We start from the raw sequence: 10,000 nt of genomic DNA on the forward strand, positions 1-10,000 counted from the left end.
CTCCGTGCCCTTTCCTTTTTATGGATGGCGTGAAATGTTCCCAAAGAATTTTTCTTCATGAATCTTAAAAATGGAAGTTTGTGATATCAAGAGAAATTGATTACTTGTAGGAAATAGGTTAACCGAGGTACCAGCCACCCATTGAGGATATACTGCTACAGAGATATTGTTTTTTCAGACTGACAAGATAGTTCTATATTGAATCCCTATCTGGTTACGGCACATCTGTTTTTGCCTACTCAACCACCGAATCACCTAGTATATTCTTTACACATTCTTCTCTCCCCTCATACACCTGGTGAAAAATTCTTCTGCCCACAAGGGGTTAACTACTGTACTATAATTGTTCAATATCTACTTTCCACTTGGTGAGGATAGACATGACTCTAGCTATGGTAAGAAGGTCTTCTGAAAAAGGATGCTCCTAAATTAAAACCATAGTTCACTAATCTTGGGTAGTGATATAGCCTCTGTCCTGTGGTCTTCCAATGTCTTAAGTTTGAGTTCTCATGCTTGAGGGTATAATCAGATACACTATTCTATCTGTCTCCTTATTTCCTTAACTTGCTGACCTCTTTTCTCTGTTGGAGCAATTGGGCTTATAGCATCCTCCTTCTCCAACTAGCGTTCTACTTTAGTTGATAATAATAATAATAATAATAATAATAATAATAATAATAATAATAATAATAATAATAATAATAATAATAATAATAATAATAATAATAATAATAATATAATGATAATAATAATAATAATAATACCATGCTTCGTTGAAGATTTTGGCGGCCTTAATGGCATTTATCTTTTGATTGAGCCTGTCAATCACTCTGATTTTTCTTCTTTCATCTGTGCTGTATGCCACCAGTAAATGCACTATGCTGGTCATCAGTAGGTAGGAAAAAAAAATACATGAAATATAATACTATCGTTTGTAGCATTATAAGTTATAATTAAGCTATGAAAAATGCTAGTGCTATAGCACATTTACGCACTTGTATGAACACACCTATATTCTCACGACAGCAAATATATATATATATATATATATATGTATACACACACACACACACACACACATATATATATATATATATATATGTATATATATATATATATATATATATATACTCAATATCCTCATCATTACTTATTTGGCTACAAAAGATAGTATAATAGTACTGTAGACGATGTAAGAAAAACACCTTTTTTAAAGGATATTGATACAAAACTGTGATATTTGTTGTTTCAAAATCTGGTCTTTTTGGGTCTCCCCATAGAATTCTATGATATCCATACGGACGAGAATATGACGTATCTTATACATATATTCTTGTTTAATTTTTATTTTATTTTTCTTACAAATGAATAAGTGAAAAGCAAATAGGGAGGATAACCGAGGTCCTCACAATATCCTGAGGACACGAAGGAATAATGACTTCCCTTAATGGTTCTGAAACGGCTGGTAATTCCAATATGGCCGAAATGTTTGGCTATTAAGAGGAAACGTTGGGAAAGGGTGATATATTTAAATTTTCCTTTGAAAGAAATTATTTAATTTCAAGGATATTTTATGACATTTATTAGAGAGTAAATACGTGCGCATGCACATGCACGCACTTGCATAAACACAAACAAAAACGCACACACATACACACAACTACACCTACACACACACGCACACAAACAAACACACACACACACACACACACACACACATATATATATATATATATATATATATATTCTTGAATAACTCTCAAACTAAAATTCAAGTATAAACGGTCAGTCGTTCAAACGTATGCACCAACAACATCACATTCCATATAAAGATTGGACGGCTTGTTGGGTCGAGTGTTGGTGTAATTAATTTTCACATAGAAACATTTATTTGGCTTGTTTTAGTATTCTGGGATTTATTGTAGTTTTTTTTCTTTTCTTTTTTCTTTTGTGTGTGTGAACTGTCGGTGTTTGGCTTCTTGAAGGTTTTTCATACTGATTATTGACGATGGTGTCCATGCGCACACATGCAGGATACTTATCTACTGTATATTTTTAAAGTTTTAGTTTATGGTGATTTAATTTATCTACTTCATATGTTTTAAATAGCAATTTATGATGATTTATCTGTATTTGGTATTGAGGTCTTTCTGATTGGTATTATGTGTTATTTATTTTTTTTTCTTTTAATACTTAAGTGATCAATTTAGCTTCAAGCTTTATAGTTATAATTATGGGTTCTTTCTTTGGAATATTTCATTTTGCAAGGAATATAGTATTAAGGTCATGATGTTTTTTACTGGTAGATTTGATACAGAGTCCAGTTAGTGTGAAGTTAGGGAAAGTTTGAGTTGTGGGACTTTTGTCTGATAGAGTGATTAAGGGTGTGGGGGTTATTTTGCAAAGTCCCGCCGCATCTTGAGCGGGTCTCGATCCATAGTCCCGAAGAGCACATGATAGGGACATTTCCTATAGGCTACATTAATGTTTAATTTAGATATGAATAAGACATATCTGAAAAAAAAAACAACAAATATCATAAAAAAAACAAGTTCAATAAAATCACTAATGTATAAACATAAAATTTTTAATTCTAGGTAAATGAGATTTTTGTTTAGAAATTTACTTATTTTATGGTAACTTTTAATCATCAAGACAATCTTTTAATATGTAAAAAAAATTTGGGCATAGTCTTTGAAAAAATGTAATATGGAACATATGTAAAAAACAACAATAAAATGATTCATTATATATGTATATGCAAGATTCTATACGAATGAAACAATTCTAAATTACATAAGAAAAGCAAAAAATAATTATTTTACCCCATTCACTGTTTTTGATAGTTTAAGTATCATTTATATTAGCTAGGATTTAATATTAAAGCTATCATCATCATCATATTTATATCATTATCATTTTTATTACTTAAATCACTACAGAATGGAGTGAAATAAGAAAGGATCATTTCATTATATTATATCCTTGGGATAAAATTCCCTCATCTTTCCAAAGAGATTTCTATTCACTCGACTGTGAGGTTGCAACAGGGAATGGTAGAATATTTACATACCTAAATCAATAATGATTTCAAACTGGCCCTGTGAGCGTGTCTGTTTTTAATGGCGTCAAATTTTAATCAGGGCTGAATTTCCTTCCGTTCAGAAATCGTAATGGAAATCCATTACAAAGAAAATATATTGAAATTCATGACATCTCTTATATGAAAAGCAATATGATCTTTTCTAGCTTACACAGGCAATCGATGCAAAGGCATATTTTTATTTTTAGCTCCATCTCAACCCCCCTGCTACCTTGGAAGCTTGAGTTGCATGGGAAAAAGAAGAAAAGCTCAAAATCTGTTTAATTACAAAGAAAATAAAGGAACATTGAGTCCATAATCTGTCTTAATGCAGATCGCATACAAAATTTCTCTAGGAGCGTGTAAGCTTCACAATTTGGTCTGCTTTGAACGAGAAATAGCATTCCTGAGAAACCGTCGTCGGTCTGGCTGCAAAGAATAGAGTCGGGATCTTCATGATATTCCTAAATTCTTTTGAAAAATTATTTATTTAGTTAAAAATTATCTTAAACTTTTGTTTTTATATTTGAAAGAATCTAAAGTTTTCAATTATCAGTTATTGTAAAATGTTTTTCCGAATATCCAAATAATATTTTTTCAAATTTTACCCGCCATAACCTATATATTAAAGTGTAATTCCAAAAGTCAATGTAGTATTGAAGAAGTGGTTGCAAAGTGATCCAAAACAAGTGTCTACACCTAACAATAAAAAGAGAAAAAATAATGTATTTATACTGTTATCCTGACAACTATCTGCAGGACATTGTGTCCGAAGAGGAACTATCTTCGATTTTTGGACCCCACTAACGCATTGTCTATTAATCATAGACTTAAATTAACATGCTCAAGTAATATAATAAATATATATACATATATATATATATATATATATATAAATATATATATATATATATATATACATACATATATATATATATATATATTTATATATATATATATATATATAAATATACTGTATATATATATATATATATATATGTATATATATGTATGTATAAGTATATATATATATATATATATATAAATATATATATATATATATATATATATCTATATATATATATATATATATATTTATATGAGAGAGAGAGAGAGAGAGAGAGAGAGAGAGAGAGAGAGAATATATTTATTAGTTTTATCATTTGATAGATAATCTATGCTTGGTGAATATAGTTTTAAATGTTTTCAAGCTCTTAATGTTTCCTTAAAGGTCAGTCATTTGACATATGTAGGTTTTCAGTAAGCTTCTATAGATTATGGTGGTATATGTTATTTTTTACGGATGCGTTCATCAGATGCTATAAAAAGGCTAATTTTAATTTACCTCACAAAAGAGTCCTTATTTCGATGATTTGTAACCGATTCTTTAAAAATGAGATAACTATTGTCTAAGTGCTATTTTCTAACCGCTGTCGTTCGGGTAAATAAGCATTGATGATATCTCCGTTAAGGAAACAGTAATCGAAAGTTTATATTGGAATCCAAACTAAGGACTAAAAGCTCGCTTTTCTAATGAAGGTAATAAAGGAAGAGATTCTTCGGTCCAGAAAAATGTAAATGAAGTGAAGAAGTAATGAGTCGTAAGTCTATTGTCTAAATTTCATCTTGTTTTGTTTTAAATATAATAAAATTTACACTGATAATTTTGCAACTAACTTTCCAAGGAAAATATTCTGTGTAAATTTTAATTTCTATGGAATATAGTGAAAAGTATCTTTATCTTCAAAAATTCATAAAATATATATATATATATATATATATATATTTATATATATATAAACATTTTATATATATATATATATATTATATATATATATTACGGGATATGTACACTTCCACTGTGCATAAACCGAAGTAAAAACCTGACATGATTAATCACAAGAAATATTAAAGCTGAAAAAATGTAAGACACACTTTATGTTTGCAAATGATAATCGGTAGGATGTGTAAGAAGACCACTAAATTAATGTATGATCAATTCAAATGATAAGACTACACTCTTGCAAATGTCATTATTCATGAACAAAGAATAAATTTGAAATAAAAACTTCATGCAATTTCTTATAACCGTTAATTGAATTAAAGCTATCAAAAACATCTTAACGGTTTGGACTCTGGTATGAAGTCTTTAAAGAAATAAAACCCGATATGTGTTATACATCTTTTATCGATGTTATGTGTGAACTCGATGCAAATACGAGGAATTTCTTATGGACATATAAACACAAGTTGTATTATAATAAAATTTGAATAGAATCTTTACAGAGAATCAGTTTTATGTAGTTCTCACGAAAACTAATACTCCTTTTCCATACATGTATTTGATTGCAGGGATTTTCTTATAAATTATAGAGTAAAGAATATTTAATGGTAATGTTTTAATTAATTTTTGGCATATTACGATATTTTTGTAATGTTGATAGAAACCCCTGGTAAAAAAAATCAAAATGATTGTTATTTTAAATTAAGTTCTACAAAGGAAATTCCATGTTACATGAAACATTGAAACTAATAAAAAGTAATTTATAAATTCCCAAACATTAAAAATTTTACTTCAGATACATTAAACGTGCATCTCCCATTTTTTCATTCATTTTTTCTGCCACTCTCTTGGAAGGATTACACAATTTTTAGTCGGAGTCTTTGTAGTTGTTTGGGACTGACTGAATACATATTCAAAACTCTGATGAATGTTTACTATAGCTCATTTTTCATAATGAAAAAAGTAAGAATTGACCTTAGTGTATTAATTGGTACTTTAATGAATTAACGGAAAATAGTTCTAATAATAAGGATGTTTTTTTTTCAATAATAATATTGATAATCTTAATAATTTTCATGAAAATAGTTTTGCAATATTAATAATTTTCATTAAAAAAAAATTGTTTTCATAGTGGTAATTATTGTATTACTTTTCAACTGTTCTTATGCAATTATTCGGGGAAATTTATTGCTTCTAAATTTAAGTAGTTTTAAGATTCCAAAAGTTAAAAGGAAAGTTAACACAAGAGCCCATCTAATTTAAGGTTCCCCACATAACTTAACCTTGGAGCTGTATCATTACCTACTTATCTACCGGGGGAAGGAGGTGGGGGTGTTTGTTTCTATCCCTTTTTAACAACATTATCCTTAGGTTAACATATGACCAAGTCTAAACCCGGTGTTTGCTTCCTAGCCAGCTTTGCTCCTGTCAAAGAAATATTAAATCGCCAAATTTCTTAAATCATGAAAGTACCAGCATAACATCCTATTTCAGACAAAGGTAAACAATATTTCCTTCGTAAAGAATATCGGTTCAAGAAGCAATAAGAAAGTTAACGCCTTGCCCAACCAACAAAATAAACCTAGTAGATTTACTGGATGATTTGGATAGCTATCATTTCCTAATTGTTGTTTAACATGGGAAATTAACCTCGATAATAGAACACACCATTCAGGGATTATTCGAAATTGTGATTAACTGCATAAACTAGACAGGCAGAGATTTTTTATCTGCAAGCTAACTCATTTTGGATAACTACAGATAATTAACTCTACCGGATAAAAATTCCAAATCACTGAAGATGATTTAAAAGGAGATATGTTCTCTTAATGATGGTTGCTAATTATTTATACCTTTTTCACTTTTAATACTTTAGTAACTATCTCCAGTATCTATATCATTAACCTTATTTGGTTTACTATAAATCATTTTTATCATTAAAATAATTTGTATTGTTGTTCAGTTATAGGACCCTCAGTCTTGTTTCAAGAAGACAAGATATTCTTGACAGAGAAGAGGTTGCACGAAGAATACATTCTGTTTTCCTCCTACCCCAACATCAGTGGTTGGGGTATTTTCCAATATCCAGGCAGGAAAGAACAATGTCAGACTGAGAATTCATGAAAGAAAGACCAATATATTTTAGCTTTTATGTTAAAAATTAATTGACATTTTATTTTGGCTCAAAATGCATACTAAACATACTCATAGAATTGATAAGATTTCCAATATCAATAAGAATAAATGTGGTGAAAAAAAGAAACTACAAACGTCTATATATATTATATATATATATTTATATATATATATATATATATATATATATATATATCAATTAAACATTAATCACCTGTAGTAATAAGTGTTTGTTTCTAATGCAAGTAATTCGTATGTCTTTTTGCGTCAAAGTTTCCCACGAAGAATTAGTGAGAGAGAAAGTCAACATCCTTCCATAAAACACAGCAAAATGAACAAAGGCCCAGCGAAATTATTGGGAAGTGTGGCGCAGAGGCTTTTAACTAAACCTGGTTCCAGGCACTCCTTTCAGAAAGTCTCTTAAGAATGAAATTGAAAGACGCCGGGAAACCGTTGTGGCGCAAGAAATGCTTTCTGGGTGTGCGTAGTTGAATAGAAGGATAGTAGAGATATTAATCGAAATAAACGAGAAAAGAGGAAGGATGGAGAAAATAGTATGCCATTGATGGGTCAGTGGTGACATAAGGGGAAGCCAAACAAATACAATATGAAAAGAAGAATTTCGTAGGAGAATATTGGAATTATGAACCATACTTAGTGCGAAGACAAAATACTAAACGAGTGACTTGTTATCTAAATCACGATTACCTTACACATAAAAGGCAACACTTTTCAAATTTTTATGATTCATAAATTCAAATGAACAAGCAAATGATATTTCTCACCCCATAATTTCACTCATACAAAAAATGTTGAAATAGGAATTAAGTGTAATAGTACAAAATTATTCATTCATTGGAGACTTCCATTCTTTTTATCAAAGTTATTAATAGCCCCATTACTTGTATACATATCCACACCCTAGGATTTTATACATTCAATGAATAAAATGGCAATGAATGTAAGATGATAGAGAGGCATGTAAGTAGCTTGTGCCCACAGCAAAAAAAAAAAAAAAATATACTAGGCCTTCAAAAGCGTTATTGAACAATGTTTGCCATTAAAGATCATCTTATCTCTAGCTTACTATGTTCTTTTTTGTTCTCCTTACCATACTAAGATACAACTATTATCAATTCCCAGCTGGTTGTCTCATAGGTTTCTTGAGTATATTAGCTGAGCCTTTTGGTATCCCAGAAGGCCCTGTTTCAGTATTTTTTTTTTTTTTTTTTTTTTTTTTTGTGGTGGTGGGGGGGGGGGATTTAGCACTATTCATATAAGAATACCACATAATATGTATAATGTAATATAGTATGTATATAAATTATTGTTAGTGAGAATGATTATGTATGCTTTGAGGATTTATGGTGAGGAGATATGCTCGTGTTGGAGGATGATATCTATTTTTACGTTCCAATTTTCCGTAGTATTTTAAAGAATACCACTTCAGTGTTAGTGGAAGTTATTAGTTTTCCAAATTGATAATAGTAAACTTATCAAATCTGTATCAAAGTAATTTAAACAAGATTCCGATAAACCAATAACAAGTGTGAATATGTTGGAGATTTTCAAGAAATTCTTATCGGAATAAAATATGTGTTTACCTCAGATAGCAGATCGTAATAGGTCTGGCTGTTAACAATTTCTGATAGTAATTCTTCTTCTTCTTCTTCTTCTTCTTCTTCTTCTTCTTCTTCTTCTTCTTCTTCTTCTTCTTCTTCTTCTTCTTCTTCTTCTTATTATTATTATTATTATTATTATTATTATTATTATTATTATTATTATTATTATTATTATTATTATTATTATTATTATTATTGAAATAAAGTAGTACCTAGAGGATGGAAATGGATTGAATGTTACTGGGGGAGGTTCAAAAGCACAAATCCAAGGGCGCCGCAAATAGGGTTTCACTAAAATCTTAAACCTGGTCTTTTTTTCGGTGATTGGACATATATTCAAATCAGGAAAGACCAGATGTGCAGTTCCTGTATGGTTTGGTGAATGCTAATGCTATTGAAAAATGCTCTCGAACGAAGATACACCAATGAGAATAAATTTGTTAATATCCATCGTCCCATGGGTGCTCGTTGGAAAGAGTTTCTCTATGGCACTTGAAAATAATGTTTTGTAATTTATATTTTTACTGAGTATTACCTTTCAATATGTTATGCCCATTTTAGCCTTGATAATTGAATGAGTCACGAAACGTCGGCATCGGTAAGTATGAGAGATGTCCAGACACTCCCTTCTCCTCTTTATTTTTATTATTGATATTATCATTCGTATCATTATTATTATTCTTATTATTATTATTATTATTATTATTATTATTATTATTATTATTATCATAGTCATCATTATTATTATTAATGTTATTTATATATATATGTATATATATATATATATATATATATTTGTATATATATATATATATATATATATGTGTGTGTGTGTGTGTGTGTGTGTTTTATATATATATATATATATATATATCATCTCACACACCTATTGACGCAAAGGGCCTCATCTAGATCTCGCCAGTGGTCCCTGCCTTACGCTTTTAAATCAATACTTCTCTATTCATCGCCTACTTCAAAATTCATAGGCCTTAGCCAATTAGGCATGTGTCTTCCAACTCTAGTGCCTTGTGGAGCCCACCTGAAAGATTGGTGAACTAATCTCTCTTGGGGAGTGCGAAGAGCATGCCCAAACTATCTCCATCTACCACTCACCATAATCTCATCCTCAAATGGCACTTGAGTAATATATCTTATAGTTTCATTTCAAACCTTATCTTGCCATTTAACTCCCAATATTCCTCTGAGGGCTTTGTTATCAAATCTATGAAGTCTGTTAGATATTGTTCCATTATTGTACCATTACCCATGTCCATACAGTGACACCGACCTCACTAAACTACAATATTGCCTGCTATATATATGTAATTCCAGGCGATTTGATTTCCAAATATTACTGGACTTATCATTATCTGATTT

This window comes from Palaemon carinicauda, chromosome 11 (genome assembly GCF_036898095.1).
Source record: "Palaemon carinicauda isolate YSFRI2023 chromosome 11, ASM3689809v2, whole genome shotgun sequence".
NCBI classification, from domain to species: domain Eukaryota; kingdom Metazoa; phylum Arthropoda; class Malacostraca; order Decapoda; family Palaemonidae; genus Palaemon; species Palaemon carinicauda.